This window comes from Panulirus ornatus, chromosome 6 (assembly GCF_036320965.1).
Source record: "Panulirus ornatus isolate Po-2019 chromosome 6, ASM3632096v1, whole genome shotgun sequence".
NCBI lineage: Eukaryota > Metazoa > Arthropoda > Malacostraca > Decapoda > Palinuridae > Panulirus > Panulirus ornatus.
Window position 1 is genome coordinate 16,238,683 of NC_092229.1, and position 18,493 is coordinate 16,257,175.

The 18,493-nt window shown below is 41.4% G+C and overlaps 1 long non-coding RNA gene across 1 annotated transcript in view; it reads left to right on the plus strand.

The window, feature by feature from the left end:
* The first annotated feature begins 15,617 nt into the window (after positions 1-15,617).
* The window catches only part of LOC139749095 (uncharacterized), a 284,265-nt gene continuing 281,389 nt past the window's right edge, over positions 15,618-18,493 (plus strand). The window contains exon 1 of the long non-coding RNA XR_011712887.1: positions 15,618-15,863. This is a non-coding gene — a long non-coding RNA (uncharacterized lncRNA). The remainder of the gene's footprint in view (positions 15,864-18,493) is intronic.

Genomic DNA, 18,493 nt, shown 5'->3' on the forward strand with positions numbered 1-18,493 from the left:
TATAAAAGAAAGAGACAGGAGGTCAAGAGAAAGGTGCAAGAGGTGAAAAAAAGGGCAAATGAGAGTTGGGGTGAGAGAGTATCATTAAATTTTAGGGAGAATAAAAAGATGTTCTGGAAGGAGGTAAATAAAGTGCGTAAGACAAGGTAGCAAATGGGAACTTCGGTGAAGGGCGCAAGTGGGGAGGTGATAACAAGTAGTGGTGATGTGAGAAGGAGATGGAGTGAGTATTTTGAAGGTTTGTTGAATGTGTTTGATGATAGAGTGGCAGATATAGGGTGTTTTGGTCGAGGTTGTGTGCAAAGTGAGAGGGTTAGGGAAAATGATTTGGTAAACAGAGAAGAGGTAGTGAAAGCTTTGCGGAAGATGAAAGCCGGCAAGGCAGCGGGTTTGGATGGTATTGCAGTGGAATTTATTAAAAAAAAAAGGGGGTGATTGTATTGTTGACTGGTTGGTAAGGTTATTTAATGTATGTATGACTCATGGTGAGGTGCCTGAGGATTGGCGGAATGCGTGCATAGTGCCATTGTACAAAGGCAAAGGGGATAAGAGTGAGTGCTCAAATTACAGAGGTATAAGTTTGTTGAGTATTCCTGGTAAATTATATGGGAGGGTATTGATTGAGAGGGTGAAGGCATGTACAGAGCATCAGATTGGGGAAGAGCAGTGTGGTTTCAGAAGTGGTAGAGGATGTGTGGATCAGGTGTTTGCTTTGAAGAATGTATGTGAGAAATACTTAGAAAAGCAAATGGATTTGTATGTAGCATTTATGGATCTGGAGAAGGCATATGATAGAGTTGATAGAGATGCTCTGTGGAAGGTATTAAGAATATATGGTGTGGGAGGAAAGTTGTTAGAAGCAGTGAAAAGTTTTTATCGAGGATGTAAGGCATGTGTACGTGTAGGAAGAGAGGAAAGTGATTGGTTCTCAGTGAATGTAGGTTTGCGGCAGGGGTGTGTGATGTCTCCATGGTTGTTTAATTTGTTTATGGATGGGGTTGTTAGGGAGGTAAATGCAAGAGTTTTGGAAAGAGGGGCAAGTATGAAGTCTGTTGGGGATGAGAGAGCTTGGGAAGTGAGTCAGTTGTTGTTCGCTGATGATACAGCGCTGGTGGCTAATTCATGTGAGAAACTGCAGAAGCTGGTGACTGAGTTTGGTAAAGTGTGTGGAAGAAGAAAGTTAAGAGTAAATGTGAATAAGAGCAAGGTTATTAGGTACAGTAGGGTTGAGGGTCAAGTCAATTGGGAGGTGAGTTTGAATGGAGAAAAACTGGAGGAAGTGAAGTGTTTTAGATATCTGGGAGTGGATCTGGCAGCGGATGGAACCATGGAAGCGGAAGTGGATCATAGGGTGGGGGAGGGGGCGAAAATCCTGGGGGCCTTGAAGAATGTGTGGAAGTCGAGAACATTATCTCGGAAAGCAAAAATGGGTATGTTTGAAGGAATAGTGGTTCCAACAATGTTGTATGGTTGCGAGGCGTGGGCTATGGATAGAGTTGTGCGCAGGAGGATGGATGTGCTGGAAATGAGATGTTTGAGGACAATGTGTGGTGTGAGGTGGTTTGATCGAGTGAGTAATGTAAGGGTAAGAGAGATGTGTGGAAATAAAAAGAGCGTGGTTGAGAGAGCAGAAGAGGGTGTTTTGAAGTGGTTTGGGCACATGGAGAGGATGAGTGAGGAAAGATTGACCAAGAGGATATATGTGTCAGAGGTGGAGGGAACAAGGAGAAGAGGGAGACCAAATTGGAGGTGGAAAGATGGAGTGAAAAAGATTTTGTGTGATCGGGGCCTGAACATGCAGGAGGGTGAAAGGAGGGCAAGGAATAGAGTGAATTGGAGCGATGTGGTATACCGGGGTTGACGTGCTGTCAGTGGATTGAAGCAGGGCATGTGAAGCGTCTGGGGTAAACCATGGAAAGCTGTGTAGGTATGTATATTTGCGTGTGTGGACGTATGTATATACATGTGTATGGGGGGGGGTTGGGCCATTTCTTTCGTCTGTTTCCTTGCGCTACCTCGCAAACGCGGGAGACAGCGACAAAGTATAATATATAATATACAAATATACACATGCAGATATTTATGCTTGCTCACTTTCATCCAGCCATCCATTCGATCAAACCACCTCATACCACATATTATCCTCAAACATTTCATTTACAACACATCCACCCTCCTCTGAACAACCTGATCTATAGCCCATGCTTCACATCCATATAACACTGTTGGAACTACTATTCCTTCAAACATACCCATTTTTCCTCTCCACGATAATGTTCACTTCTTCCACACATTCTTCATCGCTCCCAGAACATTGGTGAAGGGGGCAAGTGGAGAAGAAATAACAGGTAGTGATGAAGTGAGATGGAATGAGTATTTTGAAGGTTTGTTGAATGTGTTTGATGATAGAGTGGCAGATATAGGGTGTTTTGGTTGGGTTGATGTGAGAAGTGAGAGGGTTGTGGAGAATGGTTTGGTGAAGAGAGAAGAGGTAGTGAAAGCTTTGTGGAAGATGAAATCCAGCAAGGCAGCAGGTTTAGACGGCATTGCAGTAGAATTTATTAAAAAAGTGGGTGACTGAGCTGTTGACTGGTTGATAAGGATATTCAATGCATCAATGTATGTATAGATCATGGTGAAGTGCCTGAGGATTGGTGGAATGTATGCATAGTGCCACTGTACAAACATAAAGGGGATAAAGGTGACTGTTTAAACTACAGATGCATAAGTTTGTTGAGTATTCCTAGGAAATTATGTGGGAGGGTATTGAATGAGAGGGTGAAGGCATGTATAGAGAATCAGATTGGGGAAGACCAGTAAGGTTTCAGAAGTGGTAGAGGATATGTGAATTAGGTGTTTGCTTTTAAGCTTCAAATGTGTGTGAGAAATACTTAGAAAACAGATGGATATATATGCAGCATTTATGGATCTGGAGATGGCATATGATAGGGTTGATAGAGATGCTTTGTTGAAGGTCTTAAGAGTATATGGTGTGGGAAGTGAGTTATCAGAAGCAGTGAAAAGCTTTTAACAAGGATGTAAGGCATATGTATGAGTAGGAAGAAAGGACAGTGATTGGTTCCCAGTGAAAGTTGGTCTGCGGTAGGGGTGTGTGATGTCCCCATGGTTGTTTAACTTGTTTATGGATGAGGTGGTTAGGGAGGTGAATGGAAGAGTTTTGGAGAGAGGGGAGATATGAAGTCTGTTGGGGATGAGAGGGCCTTTTTAAGTGGGTCAGTTGCTGTTTGCCGATGATACAGCTCTAGTGGCTGATTTGAGTGAGAAACTACAGAAGTTGGTGACTGTGTTTGGAAAAGTGTGTGAAAGAAGTTGAGAGTAAATATATGAGCAAGGTTATTAGGTTCAGTAGGGTTGAGGGACAGGTGTGTGTTTGTGTGTGTGTGGGTGAGTTGAGAGGAGGAATAGTGGTTCCAGGTGAAGAGGGGTCTCCAGTAGAGGTGTTTGCTCTTGCTGTTTAATCTGTTTATGGAGTGGGAGGTGAATGTAAGAGTCTTGGAGAGAGGAGCAGGTATGCAGTCTGTTAGGGTGAGGGTGCCAGTGAGGAGAGTCAGTTGCTGATGATATGGCATTGGTGGCAGAATCGAGTGAGAAATGGCAGATGTTGGAGTCTTAGTTTGAGTGTTTCAAAAGAAAAAGTTTAGTTTAGAGTAAATGTTAACAAATGCAAGGGTGTTAGGTTTAGTAGTGAAAAGAGAAATTTTAGTTGAAATGTGTTTCAATGGAGAGAACTTAGAGGAAGTAAAGTGATTTAGATACCAGGGATTGAGGAATGTATGGGAAGTGAATTCACTGTCCAAGGACAAAGATGAGTATGTTTGATGGTATGGGTTGTTGGTGCTATTTGGATATGAGGCATGGTCCTTAGACAAAAATGTGAAGGATGTGAATATGTTGGAAATGATATGCTTGAGGACAGTATATGGTGTAAGGAGAACTGATTGAATTAATGACAAGGTAAGAAAGGAGTGCAGTAGTAAGACGATGAGAGAGCTGCAGAGGGTGTACTGAAATGGTTTGGATATATGATTGAGAAAAGGATAACTAAGAGCATATATGTGTCAGAAGTGGAGGGAACAAGGGAAACGAATCAGAAGTGGGAAAACAAGGAAAAGAGAGAAACCAAAGAGGAGATGGAAGGATCAAATGAAAGATGCTTTGAAGGTTCAGGGCCTTACCATGCATGAGGGTGTGAGGTGTGCAAGGAACAGAGGAAACTGGAGTGATGTGGTTTACAGGAGACAACATAGTGTCAGTTGGCTGAATCAAGGCATATGAAGCAGTTGGAGGATCCATAGATTGGTCTATGGAGACTGGTTGTGGACAAGAAGCTATGGTTTTGGTGCATTAGAGTGTGGATGTGAGTGAATAAGGCCCTTTCTTCATCTGATGTGAGTTTGAATGGAGAAAATTTGGAGGAAGTGAAGTGTTTTAGACACCTGGGAGTAAACATGGCAGAGATTATTATATTACCATGGAAGCAAAAGTGAGTCACAGGGTAGGTGAGGGGGCAAAGGTTCTGGGAGCACTGAAAAACCCAACATTATAGAAACAGTTAAGTCTGCCCTTAGGAAACTGGAGGTCCTGTTTCGATAAAATTTCATTTCTTGCAAACAGTTGCTCCTTTTCCACAAAGGATTGATCTGCCTTGTATGGAGTACTGCACTCATATCTGTGGCTGTTCTAGCTCTACATTCTTGTTAGAGTTGAGTCATTAGCAGTCCTACTCATCAGTTCTCCCAGGCTAACTTCAAAACTTGACCCACTTGCCTAATGCTGTGATGTTGGTTTATTTACCCTCTTCTGTAGGCATAATTTTGCTTTACTCCTGAGTGTTCACTGCTTCTGTGCCCACACCACTAGCTAGACCACACAATATTTGGCAAGGTGCTGTGTCAACATGATTTTCGTGTTGCCGTTGGTAACTCAATGATGGGCCATTTTGATAACTGTTTTTTCCCCACACCTACAATTCTCTAACCTCTCTTGTCTTTCCCAATAACTGCGACCTTGCACTTTTAAAATGCAAGTTTTTCTTTTTCTCCAAATTTCGTAAATACTTTCTTTGTCTCTTGATATGGACTTTCGTCCATGACTGGAGCCTCCAGCATGAGAGAGAGAGAATGTGTGGGGAAAGAAACCTGGATGTAAAGGTAAGGAATGGTCTGGAAATGTTTTTGGGGTAAATTCAGGAGATGGTATGAGGGCAAGAGCTAAGGAAGGTATAGCACTACCGACTGAGCAGGAATTGTGGCAATATGTGAAAGAGTATAGGGAAGTCGTAAGCTCCAGACTGATGCGGTTGAAAATGAAAGTGGGTCGCAGATGGGTGATTATATTAGTGCTTTTACCCCTTGCCATGTGGAGGAGGATGATGAGAGGCAAGTGTTTTCGGAGCAGCTGAGTGAGTGTATCAGCAGTTTTGATGCGAGAAATCGGGTATTAGTGATGGGTGATTTAAATGCGAAAATGAATGATATGGCAGTTGAGGGTATAACTAGAGGATATGGTGAACAGCTCTTGGAGTTGTGTGCTGAAAATGGACTGGTGATTGGTAATACATGGTATAAAAGTGGATTACATGCTAATTGAATTACATACTAATTGACTGCCTGCAGAAAAGACTCTTGGATGGGAATGTGTTCAAAGGGGTAGTGGGTTGTATGTCTGAATCATTATCTGGAGGCAAGGGTGAAGATTTGTTGTGGTCTTTAGAAAAGAAGAAATTATATGAGCAAGAAGAGAGTGGTGAAAACAAGTGAGCTTGGCAAAGAGAATTGTGCATGAAGAAATACCAAGAGAGCTTTGGTGCATAATGGCAAAAGGTGAGACTTAAGTAAAGCAAGGAAAGTGGGAGATATTTAGGGAGGCAGGGCTGGCATGTGCAAGGGAAATGTGGCATGCAGAAGGTGAGCAGGCAAGAAAGGGTAGGGAATGGTGGGTTGATGCAATAAAGTTGCCAGTGAAAGAGAAAAGAGAGGTGTATGGGCAGTACGTACATACAGGGAAGGAGTGCAAATGATTAGGATGTATGGACGAAAAAGTGGCAGGAGGTCAAGTGGAAGATGCAGGAGGTGAAAAGAAAAGAGTTGGCAAAAGCCTTCTCAGATGAAACGTGGTAAGACGGCTGGAGTGGATGATATTGCAGTTGAATTTTTTTAAGAAATGGTGGTGGGGGGGTTAACTATATCATTTGATCACTTCGGATTTTCATTTTATATTTAGATCAATGTGAGAAACAGAAGATTAGCAGTGTATATGTAGTGCCATTGTATAAAAGCAAGGGGTACAAAGGTGAGTGTTCGAACTACAGAGATGATGTTTGATTGTATCTGGTAAGTTGTCTAGGAGAGTGGTGGTAGAGGGTGAAGGCATGTACAGAGCATCAGATTGAGGAGGAAAAATGTGGTTTAGATTCAGTAGATAACTCCCTTACAAAGAGTTTTGGTAGTTTTGGTAGTACATACAATGTGACACCAGTTAAAAGTTTGAGAACCAATTTACACGCGACTGTTTTTGCATGGGAAGGGCGTTGCAATATCATATGTATATAGTATCGAGAGATTTCAACCTTGAATTTGTTTTTCATCCATTACATATGAGGTGAATTATGGGTGCAAATATTTTGAAGGCAAGGTATCACACCCAAACATGTCTGGATCAGTTTTTCAACAGGCGTGAGTTTTTAATTTATTTTTTTGGTGTCAGTGATAATGATGATGATAAAGGCCTATCAACCTATACTTATGATGGCAGAAATTCTAGTTTTGTAATTCCCATGTCCATAGATATTTTGATATGAGGTCTAATGCACCACTACCCGCCCACTGGTAACAGACGTGCATGATAAGTGTAGTTTTTCCGGAATGAATTACTTGACGAGTGCAAGGACGAAACATCTGATGATAGATTTAAAGAAACTTTCAGTTCATCTTAACTTTTCAATCTCAAGTTTTCAGTTCATCTATTAACACCATTCTCAGTGACACGAGGCTCCGTCTGTAATGATGATAATAAGTTATTGTCATTTGTATTTTATGTCTAGTGCCGTCGCCAATGAACCATAAATACTAAAATATAAGGAGAGACCATGGCAGACGGTGGCCTATTGAGTGAAGATTAGATAGACAGAAAGTAAGTCACTGACTTATTTGTAATAAGCTTCCCACAGCTACTGAAAATGTCGGTAAAGTTTCCGTAGTTTTTTTTTTTTTAAATGCTAATTTAAAATCTCGCTCCTGAAGGAAGTGGAATAATTAGGGAATTTTGAAAGATATTACACTAGCCACCATTCCAGTAGAGAGCAGACTAACCGCGAGTCGAAGTCTGTGTTGTCCAAGTAGGTCTTGAAAAATCTAGACCCGAGTTCTCAAGTCCGAACTTAAAAAGCAGAACCTGAACTCCAGTGATCAAGAATTCTGCCCAAAATATAAGAAAATCTGTGAATCGTTAACATTTTATTCTGAAAAAAAATTGATTTTCTCTATTACTAGTCTTAGTATTTGTCCCATCTACGGATCTTAACGTGCAACACCGAGACACTAAACAAAAAAGAAACACTTTTCGCAAAAAATGGCGATCGAAGTTTGCTTAAAGGCTTCATTGTTGTAACGTTCAGTAAATGTCGCTCCTAAGTTCATTATGCTGTACACAGAGGCAAGACGAGTTCAACGGAGACATTTGAAAAAATTGGATTTGACAATATTGTGTTCACTACTTAGTAGACTGATATCAAATGAAGAGTTAAGAGGTAAGACTAAAATGAATTTAAATAATGTTTGAGGCTGAAGAACAATTAGAAATAAATACTCTTGAGAACCTTGATCTAGTAGACTGAGCATATTACTTTATGTTGTGATGCAGACAGTCGTAGATATTGAAAAACGAAAATATTCAGCAGAAATACATGTAAAGCAACGAGAGGCACTAAAGCAACAGTTCATTTGTTGACATCAAGCCATCGGCCAGCAGGAAGGAGGTTCCTCCGTACTGGTGTGCAGACATCCACTCCTGTCGTCTCATCGAAAAAGTGGGTTACTTGTGGAATTCATTTGTATCACAATGTATATTTTAATGAATTTATCTATGTATATCTATCTATGTTTCGTTCAGTGACAAGCTAACGACTTTTAGATGACCGATAATTCAGACCTGACAACTGGCTTAAAACACCACTTGTTCATGTTTTGCTCAAACATGGCAAACATACACATTTTTTTGTTTAATATTCGTACTAAAAGAAACTAACACATTCATGATTTTGGATTCTACTCATAAAGAGAACCATCAGTATGTGAGTTTCCATCGTCTGAGTACCTTAACATTTGTAACTACGATAACAATTCCGTTTTTCATACACTACCTGGTAACTCTTTTAGAATGGGGACCCCCAGAGGCATTTTTTTTTTTTTTTATTTATGCCAGACTAAGAGGATGTAGGAACTCCAGCAAACAACACTACAGATTCTTGAAGTTAACAAAGATGATGTAGTACAAACTGGTTGTGGAGTGCAGCAAGATGTACGACCAGCAGACAGTAATAGGCTTCGTTGTTACTGCTTGGGTAAAGGTGTTGTATTTGTAAGTTGGATTTAATGGCTATTAACTGGTAATGTCATTAAGCCAGAATTCGTATTGTACGTTGAATATAAAATGTAACAAAAATTGGTGCTTCAGAGGAAATCCTTCAGGTGATGGAGACGAGGCTATGCCAGTATTGATTTTTGATTGGAGGGCTGGGTACTGGCCAGAGTTGAAGGATGTGGGAGGGTTCTTGGGAGTGCGATGATCAAGAGAAACATAGGGATCGTGGAGAAAAGTAAGACGGCGATAGGTATAAGGATTCAGTCCTAGTCTTCCATGGAGCCAGAATCAGTACCAGACACGGAAAAGCAAAAATGGTCGCAAAATCCTGGTTAGCTGTTTGTTTGGGCTTTAGTCTTGTCGACTGTCAGGATCAGTAAGTTAAAGCGTCAAGTTAAAACCGCTAATGAAAAAACTTGAATACCTTCAGGTTTTTGGTATACATCTGTCTTTGTTAGCTAGAGGTAAGAAGTGGAAAGTGAGAACAAAGAGGAACAGAGGAATGTAAAAGATTAGAATTGGAAATACCGGGAAGCACAGAGCAATTATTTACATTTTGTATCCGTGTTTTAGCAGAGTATTGCGCTTATATACCTTTCCTTCGCTCTTTTGTTATGACGGTGCTATGGCTGTCTTTCCCGTAGACAGAGCTATTGTCATTGGTTCCCGTTTCATTTCTAACTCTACCTTGGATGACTCTAACATTTCTTCGCCCTAATGATGCTCCTTTTACTAATCCTATGCCCCTCCCGTAATCTTAGCGAACTGTTCGAAAACACTTCTTTTTCTTAACAAAAGCAAAGCTTATGAAGGCATCAAACACCTTGAAAAAGTGTGCATATGAACATGCACCCGTGCTTGCTACTATGGTTGATTTCTTTTAAAGAACCAGAACTTTTCCTTCTTGGGAGCATGCTTTGGTACACCCCTTCCTTAAGAAGAGATTGTTCTCACCCTTCTAGCTATCGTCTTGTTGCTTTGACATCTACCATTTCCAAAGTCTTTGAATCCCTCCTCAACTCCCATATCCTCAGACGTCTTGAATCTCGCAGTCTTCTTTCAGTAGCTAGACCACGTATTACTTGAAAAGTTGCTGCGTCACATGATTATTGTGTGGCCGTTGGCAACTCAAAGGTGGGCTGTTTTGATACCTGTCTTTCCCTACACCTCGAAGCTTTGGAACTCTCTACCTTCTCATGTCTTTCCCAATAACTATAACCTGACTTATTTTAGAAGACAGGTTTTTCACTACTTTCAAGATTCATTAATGCTTTTCCTTGTCTCTGCTTCTAACCTTTCAATAACCTTTCTGTATTTTAGTTAAGCCCTGCCATTGATGTGGACTTTTGTCCATGACGAGCCTCCAATGTAATAAATAAAAAGAAGAAAAGTATAGATCACCAGACGAGGACCTTTGCCTGGTCGAAGGCTTGGCTGAGTATGACCACCTGGCCACATGAGCTCAACACCAAGTGACTGCACCATCCTCGCCACCCTCACCTCCAGACAATAGATATCCCTCATTTCTGCCTGCAGTTTAGCACCACAACTACATCGACCCCGCCTGAGCTCGCTCAGACCACCACCAGAAGAGGGCCTTCCCATCCACCGTGAACGTTATAGATTATCTACTGTGAAGGCTGGCGAACACACACTTCATCACTTGATGATCATTCTGGTGTTCTTAATATGTGCATTTTCTCTTTATATTTCAACCTTTGGCTGATTTTTTTTCTTAAAAAACCAGTTATCATGATAACGTCTGTTGATGTGTTCGTGTGTACAGCCTCTTGCTGGGACCATCCAGTCTGGCCCAGCTGGGGGCCAACACTGGCTGGCCGTCACAGTCGTGTTCAGGAGGAGGTCGGGAAGGTCGACAGTATTCCCCTCGCCAACCTGCGGCTGCAGGTCGTGACCTGACTTGCCTGCCTCAGAGTGAGCCCAGGTCATAACCTACTGTTAGCATTAAGTCATGCATCACCCGAGGGAAGCCAGGCATTTGTATACCCAGTAAGTCAAACAAGTCCGGCCATAACCTATCCACACTTGCCCAACATCTATGTTGTCCTGTTCCAGAGGTTCTGAACAAGCTGGAGGGGGAGCCCGTGTTATATACGTGGCCGTGTATGCCAAAGAGGCTGCCTGGCCACCCGCCCTTCATACTGAGCGTGTACAGGCTCCCCCCCCCCTTCAGCCGGCCACCAACCTGGCCTACATCAAGCACCTTGTGCTTCCACTGCACGTAGCCTCACCTGCTGCACTCCGGCATGCCTGCAGTGTACAGAAAGCACCATGAGAGCGGCGCCTGGCGGCTATCCCGACCCGCTCCTCCCGTGGCCCTCCCGTCATGCCTCCTTAACACTCCGCCCCACACCCGCCTCCCCCTCGCCACGCCAGGAATACAGATGACGGTCGACCCTCCCGCAGGAGTAGGTGCCACTCGTTACGGTGTCCGACACGACAACTTCATGATCTTCCACACAGCTTCTTGGTGAGGGGTCTTCACCAGGCTGGTGCTAGGTGAGAGTGAAGGCTACTGTTGAGTGGAGAGCCACAGCACGGGAGACGGAGCATGGCAGGGATCCAGGGGGTCATCATCCCTGTACTCAGTTGAGGCTACTGTAATCTGTGTGTGTGTGTGTGTCTTACCCAGCCACATACAGCTCATAGAGTAATGTTGTGCGAGTTCCTTCCACCGATATGATGTGCTGCCTTCTAAAACACGGCTCATGTGTTAACATTAAACTTTCCAGCACCATAGTACGACCCTTGAGCAGGTCACTACGACTAGGGAGTCAGGAACCAGGTGGTCAGGAACAAGGAAGGTCAAGAACCAGGTGGTGAAGAACAAGTAAGGTCAAGAACCAGGTGGTTAAGAACAAGGAAGGTCAAGAACCAGGTAGTCAGGAACAAGGAAAGTGAAGAACCAGGTGATTAGGAACAGGTAAGGTCAAGAACAAGGAAGATCAAGAACCAGGTGGTCAAGAACAAGCAAGGCCACAAACCAGGTAGTCAGGAACAAGGAAGGTCAAGAACTAGGTGGTCAGGAACAAGGAAGATCAAGAACCAGGTGGTCAAGAACAAGGAAGATCAAGAACCAGGTGGTCAAGAATAAGGAAGATCAAGAACCAGGTGGTCAAGAACAAGGAAGATCAAGAACAAGGAAGATCAAGAACCAGGTGGTCAAGAATAAGGAAGATCAAGAACCAGGTGGTCAAGAACAAGGAAGATCAAGAACCAGGTGGTCAAGAACAAAGGTCAAAAACCAGGTGGTCAAGAACAGGTGATTAATAACAGAATAGTCTTGCCTCTCCCCCTCCTCCTACAGAACCATATCACTGTATCAATGTATCCAAATTCCTTGGGAAACTTATACAAAATAGAATCAGCACTCAAAATATTCCACATTTACCGACCCAGCACTGCACAGCAAACACTCCACTACCACGCAGCAGACAAACACTCCACTACCACACAGCAGACAAACACTCCACTACCACACAGCAGACAAACATTTCACTATCACCAGACAAACACTCCACTACCACACAGCAGACAAACACTCCACTACCACACAGCAGACAAACACTCCACTACCACACAGCAGACAAACACTCCACTACCACACAGCAGACAAGCATCGTATAAGACACACACATACTGGATAGTTTTAACCAGCCACGTCTACCCTCACGCGTTGTGCTGGCGGCAATAGATGTCTGAAAATATATGAAACCGTCTCCCTACATGACCTATATAAGAACAGAATACACAATGACTTGCACACAAAAAGGGGAATTAGCCAATTTCGTAAATGGCTGCGAAGGCAGTCATACACAGAGATTTCATCTGTAAAACTCTTAAACTCTACACTGAAGTTCCCCAAGAGTAGTTCTGTCTCCAGTCGTCTTCGTTCACTTTTTTGCGACAAAGCAAAATAAATAAATAAATATATATATATATATATATATATATATATATATATATATATATATATATATATATATATATACACACATATATATATATAATATATATATATATATATATATATATATATATATATATATATATATATATATATATATATATATATATATATATATAATATTTTCTCACACATTTCATTGAAGATCAAACTTTCTTCTATATCTATTTATAATTTCACCTTTTTAATTTATTTTACATATCTCTTACATCGTTCGGGAGAATGTGAAACATGCCTGCTATATCTGTTTTTCTTCATTTTGTAAATATTGCACACATACTATATACATTAAAGTATATACATTTCACTACACTGATAACTCCGACGTTGCGGTATCCTCCTATAGCATATTCGGGGATTGTTGATAACAGATTTTCCCACATACAGCCAGATATCTACGTACATAACAGTAGTCATCGTGCGCGCGCATGGCTGAGGTAGCCTGTAACTTCCCGAGACGAGTCAGCAGAGGGAAAGTGATGGTGGGAGGCGGGTCCTCGTTCCTACCTGGGATGGTCTGCCGGTCGGGCAAACGCTGCAGGAGCCTCATAAAGATGGAAGGGACTCATCGGGTAGGCAGTAAGTAGTGTAGGGAGGGGACACCTCCAGGCTGCTCTCCACGCGTGAGCAGGTATCGTTGGGCTAACCCTTTGGGGCAGGAAGTTGTCTAAAGGGTGTGGTCCCAAGTCAATGTCGATCCTTTCTTCTGGAGTGTCGGCTGGTGGATGTCGTAGCTGGTCCTGCCTCTGACATGTTACTGATTCCCACGGGGCCACCGCAGGCACACACACACACACACACACATCACCTTGACACCACAGTTTCGACAACAACACACATGATGTCTGCGTCTCCACAGAAGTCTTCAGTTACTCTTTTAACCCAGGCCAGACAATAACCCTCCTTACACCCTCCAGTCATGTAGAATGGACGATCAATACCACTAAACAAAACACCAACCATTTTCTTCATCACACACACACACACACACACACACACACACACACACATGCCCCTCACACCATCATTGCAGATGCAATATGCAGACTTGATACCCTCACAGCACGATAACTGGCACCAAAATCTGCAGGAGGAAGACAGTGCTCCCAGCATCAACAGCAAACAATTTATCCGCTCTTCTCAAACTATCCCCCACCTGCCTGGACTTTCCATCCTCGCAAAGACAAGCATAACAAAGGTGCAAATCACATAAAACAGAGCACTCAGAACAATCACCGGTTGTCTAGCAACTACAAAATCCTCAACACCTGCTCACAGAAACAATATCTTCCCAGATAAATCTCACCTCAACATGCTCGACGCTGAACTCACCAGACCACTCCAGCCTAGACCACTCCATGACCAACCTCAGCAACCTCTGCTCACACATTCCTCCCCACAAGCAACAAACATTACAATGACGAAACATATAATGAAGTACCCGAGAATCACAAATCGACCTTCCTCCCAACTCAGTGTTAAACACTTCCCAACCAAACACTCCACCAGACGCTTCTCGTGGGGTAGAAAGACGTGTAATAGAGTATATAAGTAATGTACGAACTCAGAAAACATCAGCCTCGTTGGTGGCAAAGAGTGAAGTTGTAACATAAAAGATGGGAAAGGAAGTTAAGGAGACGCATTGGGGCTACGTAGAGAAATATGTTATGGCTACTAACCATTGAGAAAGATGTGTGTTTTTGGCAAAGGTGATTGGTGGATTGTGGCTGGCGGATTGGTGGTTACAGCAACAAAGGGGGTTAAGCCAAAAATGGAAAGCAGGAGAGAGTTTTGAGACAGCAAGAGAGATGATTTACCTGTGGTGTATGTCAGGTCAGACCTCAGGACAAGTGTAGGAAGATGAAGACCTTGTGGGTCGCAACATTAGAGCATATGTATAAATACAAATAATTAGAATGAAGAACATTTATTGAATTTAGGCAGCCACTCAGCTGAAAATACGCAGTTGAGGAATGACATAATTGGGGTCATAAAAGTAACGACTTAATTAATCACGCTTTGGATGAGAAAGGGAGTGAAGTCTTGCTACATAATACACGAAGTTCTACAGAGAAATTTTTGTGGCTTATACATTATACATTTGTACATTATATGTTGTACATTACGTGGTGTGAAGTTACACATCGGTTGAATTGCAGTAGTATTGTGATGACGTACATTATGTATTTAATGATGAACTTTGAGTGATGGAGAGTTACATACGTACTGTAATGCCCTCATACTACGTGATGATTTTCACTTTGGTTGTGTTAATGTAGTACAACAGTTAACATACACATAACTAAGGGAAAATTAAGCATTTTGCCTGCTTGTTCATAGCTTGTTTATGCCATTCACAGTCGTATGTATAGGATGATTCATGTATGTGTACAGCACTGGTGGGTATGAGGTCTTTGTGGTGACGGACGTAGGTCACGTGATCGGACCTCTGACTGACTCGTGAGGAAGTGGTAACTGAGTAGCTGTTGTCAGCTGCGGTTGGAAGGCCAACAATATGTCAGTGTCATATATATATATTCATATACTTGCCATTTCCCGCGTTAGCGAGGTAGCGTAAAGAACAGAAGACTAATCCGTAGAGGAAAAATCCTTACTTGGCCCCCTTCTTTGTTCCTTCTTTTGTAAAAGTATAAAACTGGAGGGGAGGATTTCCATCCCCCGCGCCTTCTACGACACGCAGGGAATACGTGGGAAGTAATATCCTATCCCCAGGGATGGTGTATATATATATATATATATATATATATATATATATATATATATATATATATATATATATATATTACTACTCAGTTTTGATACTGACTTGCTGTGTTAACTCTCCAAAAAGAGGCTGATCGTTGCCATTTGCACTCTGTTACCATGATTTGGTCACCACTTGGCTGCCAGGAATACTAATATCGAGTCTTGCGATCATGATAACTTGACTTTGGAAATATATCTATAGGTATATGGTATCATAGATGAAGTTAAAACTAAAAAACTGCATGAAAACTGTGAAATTCTAAAGGTGTTTTCATGTGTGTGTAAACAAAAGACGTCATCACCACCAGGTCCTTATAGCTAGTACGGCCGTGTTACATGTTGGTGGCAACCAGGTAGCTTGGAAGTGAGTGTTTCTGAAAACAAAAACAAATAATTTACCTATGATCTGAGGTTCTAGTGATCGTGATATAAACCAAATATCATTTGTGAGTTTCGTGAGAAAAAGTGAGAAGGAATTCGCAAGTCCAGCAAGTGTGATGATAAAAAGGTAAGCTAAACATGTTGTTTACTGCTGCTTCATGATGGCGTGTAACCCACGGGACAGAATCATCTGACACATATATATCAAGTGCCAGAGGCCCGACATTATGAGATATATAACATCAGAGACGATGGTAGACGAGGAATATTGCAAACGTTTTGATAGGTGTTGGGCAAGGGGGATGGTATCCTACTAAAGATGCAATGCGATAAATTATTTTGTAAAGTTTCATTTTAAGGGCACCACTGACGTAACTTGATGGATTTGGATGAAATGCATATTAGTAGACTCTCCCTCTTATCTTTTTATAGTAGGAATGATTTAAACTGGGGTAGTTTACCGTAGTGCTATACATTTTTTTGGCTATGGTTAGGTAAGATATGAAGTAGATCAACAGACCCATTGAAAACTTCATCCAGTCTGACTTAAAAAGGTCAAATTTTCCTTGCTATTAAGTTTGATAATTGTTATATACCAAAGACATTTGTCATGAGCTTTCCTCCTGTCTTGGGTCGTGCGGAAGTCAGCACATTCAACTAACAAACTATCCAGCAGCTGAATGAAAAAAAAAATGCATTTTTTTTTTCAAAAGACGTTAAAAGTACGGCAAATTTAGGATCATAAGGAAGTATAGATGTTTCTGTTGGGCTTTAATAAAAGTGTTAGCTTTTTTACCCCATTCCCCAAGGTCAAGTTAGCCCTCCCCACTCTCATTATCTAATACTGTACGATGAAATAAATGTACACAATCACGTTACCCAAGTTTAAGGGAAATTTATCAAGTATGAGGACTTCGCTATGTGCAGTACGTACACACACACATACACGTTACTTCTATGGTGCCCCTAAACTGGGAACTTTTTTTTTTGTTTCCTATTTTGTGCATTTTTTTGGGGTCCCCACCAGCCTTTAACAGGTTGTTACTAACTTCCGCCTAAATTATGGATGTAGCATAATTATACATCTCATGCAGTTTTGTTAGCTATAGTAAGCAATGGTGATGGTGGATGCGCTGTGTTCCATTTCTGTGTAAACTCTGAGCCGCTCATTTTTGAGGACATCATGCGTTTGACTACGATGATTAGTGAATATAGTAACACTGAAAACAGAGACATAGTATGAATGTAACGCGAATGATGGCCACAGCAGATGACATCTGTGTGGTGTTCAGCTTTTGAAACGGGTCACGGACCAGAATACGTTTTAAGATAATGTAATCTAATATAAAAGGGTAACAGAAAAAGTTGTTGAAAACATTTGGATTGCTTTGTCAATTTCAATGGCATTTTGACTGTCTGTAAGTATACCAAGTATGCTATAACTTTTATGCTCAGAGTCAGATATCACTTCGGTTAGGCAGACTAATGGCCGAATCATATGTTATTATACTTGATCGCCGTTTCCCGCATTACCGAGGTTGCGCCAGGAAACCGACGAAGAACGACCCATCCACTCATATACGCATACATAAACGCCCATACACGTATTTATACATACACATACTAATACATATCATATACACATACATACATACACATACACAGATATATACATATAAACACATACCCCGCCCCACAGGAAATAGTATCGCTGCTTCCTGCTTCAGCGAGGTAGCGCCAGGAAAAGACAAAAAGAAAAAAAAAAAATGCCTATTCGTTCACACTCAGTCTCTAGCTGTCATGTGTGATGCACTCGTATCTCACGTAAGTTGCCATGGTTACTATCGTTCCTTATAAGGGTATATAGTTAGCAGCCGTGGGTCGGTTCGGTATCCGTGGATGATGGAATCGCACTTGCATGGTGAAAGTTAGCAAGCAGTGAAGTAGTTTATTGTCAGATTGAGGCACCACAATTAATCAAACCGTCGCAAAATGCAACAAGGGACATCGAAATTTGACGGATGTGTTAAGTGATCCGTCTGCCACAATTGTAATCTAAGCTTCGGCGAAAATATGATCGTGACTATGTGAGACTCGAAGGAAGATTTATGCTGCATTTACTCCTTTTGATTATTGGCCTCTCAAAAGCGAACGACAAATGCAGAAAAAAAACTGAGTAATGATTATGTATCCACATAATTGGTAACGTGATTATTTGAGTGACTATTGATAAATATGGAATCAGTTTAGCTTTTTTAATGCGATTTTTTTTGCCCAACTTTTTTGATAATGCTGTATTTATAAATTGTTACATTAGTATTAAGAACATAATGACGGTGAGTGTTATCGTGTTGACTACACAGGATGTTGTGATAGTGTTGTAGGGTTAATGAAAGATTGCTTGACACTTAATGATAAATATTACCTAATATATTACATATTTCCACAGGTTAGGTTAGGTTTTCTCAGAACAGTTTAGATATTCAAGGTTCCACCTTGTTTTTAGTATCATTGTTACAAGGTACCATCCAGGAAGGTTTTCATAGTTTTCTCAATCATTACGAGGAAAATAGCATCATAAAGGAGGTTAGTTTACAGATAATAGTTAAATAATGGGTAATATATTTCATATCCTAAAAATATCATATTGAATTATTAATTATATCACTTAACACATTCCTGGTGATTTCATAAGTAGACAAAAATTATGTAATGTACCAAAAAATATCACCAATGAATGTTGAGATACAAGCATTT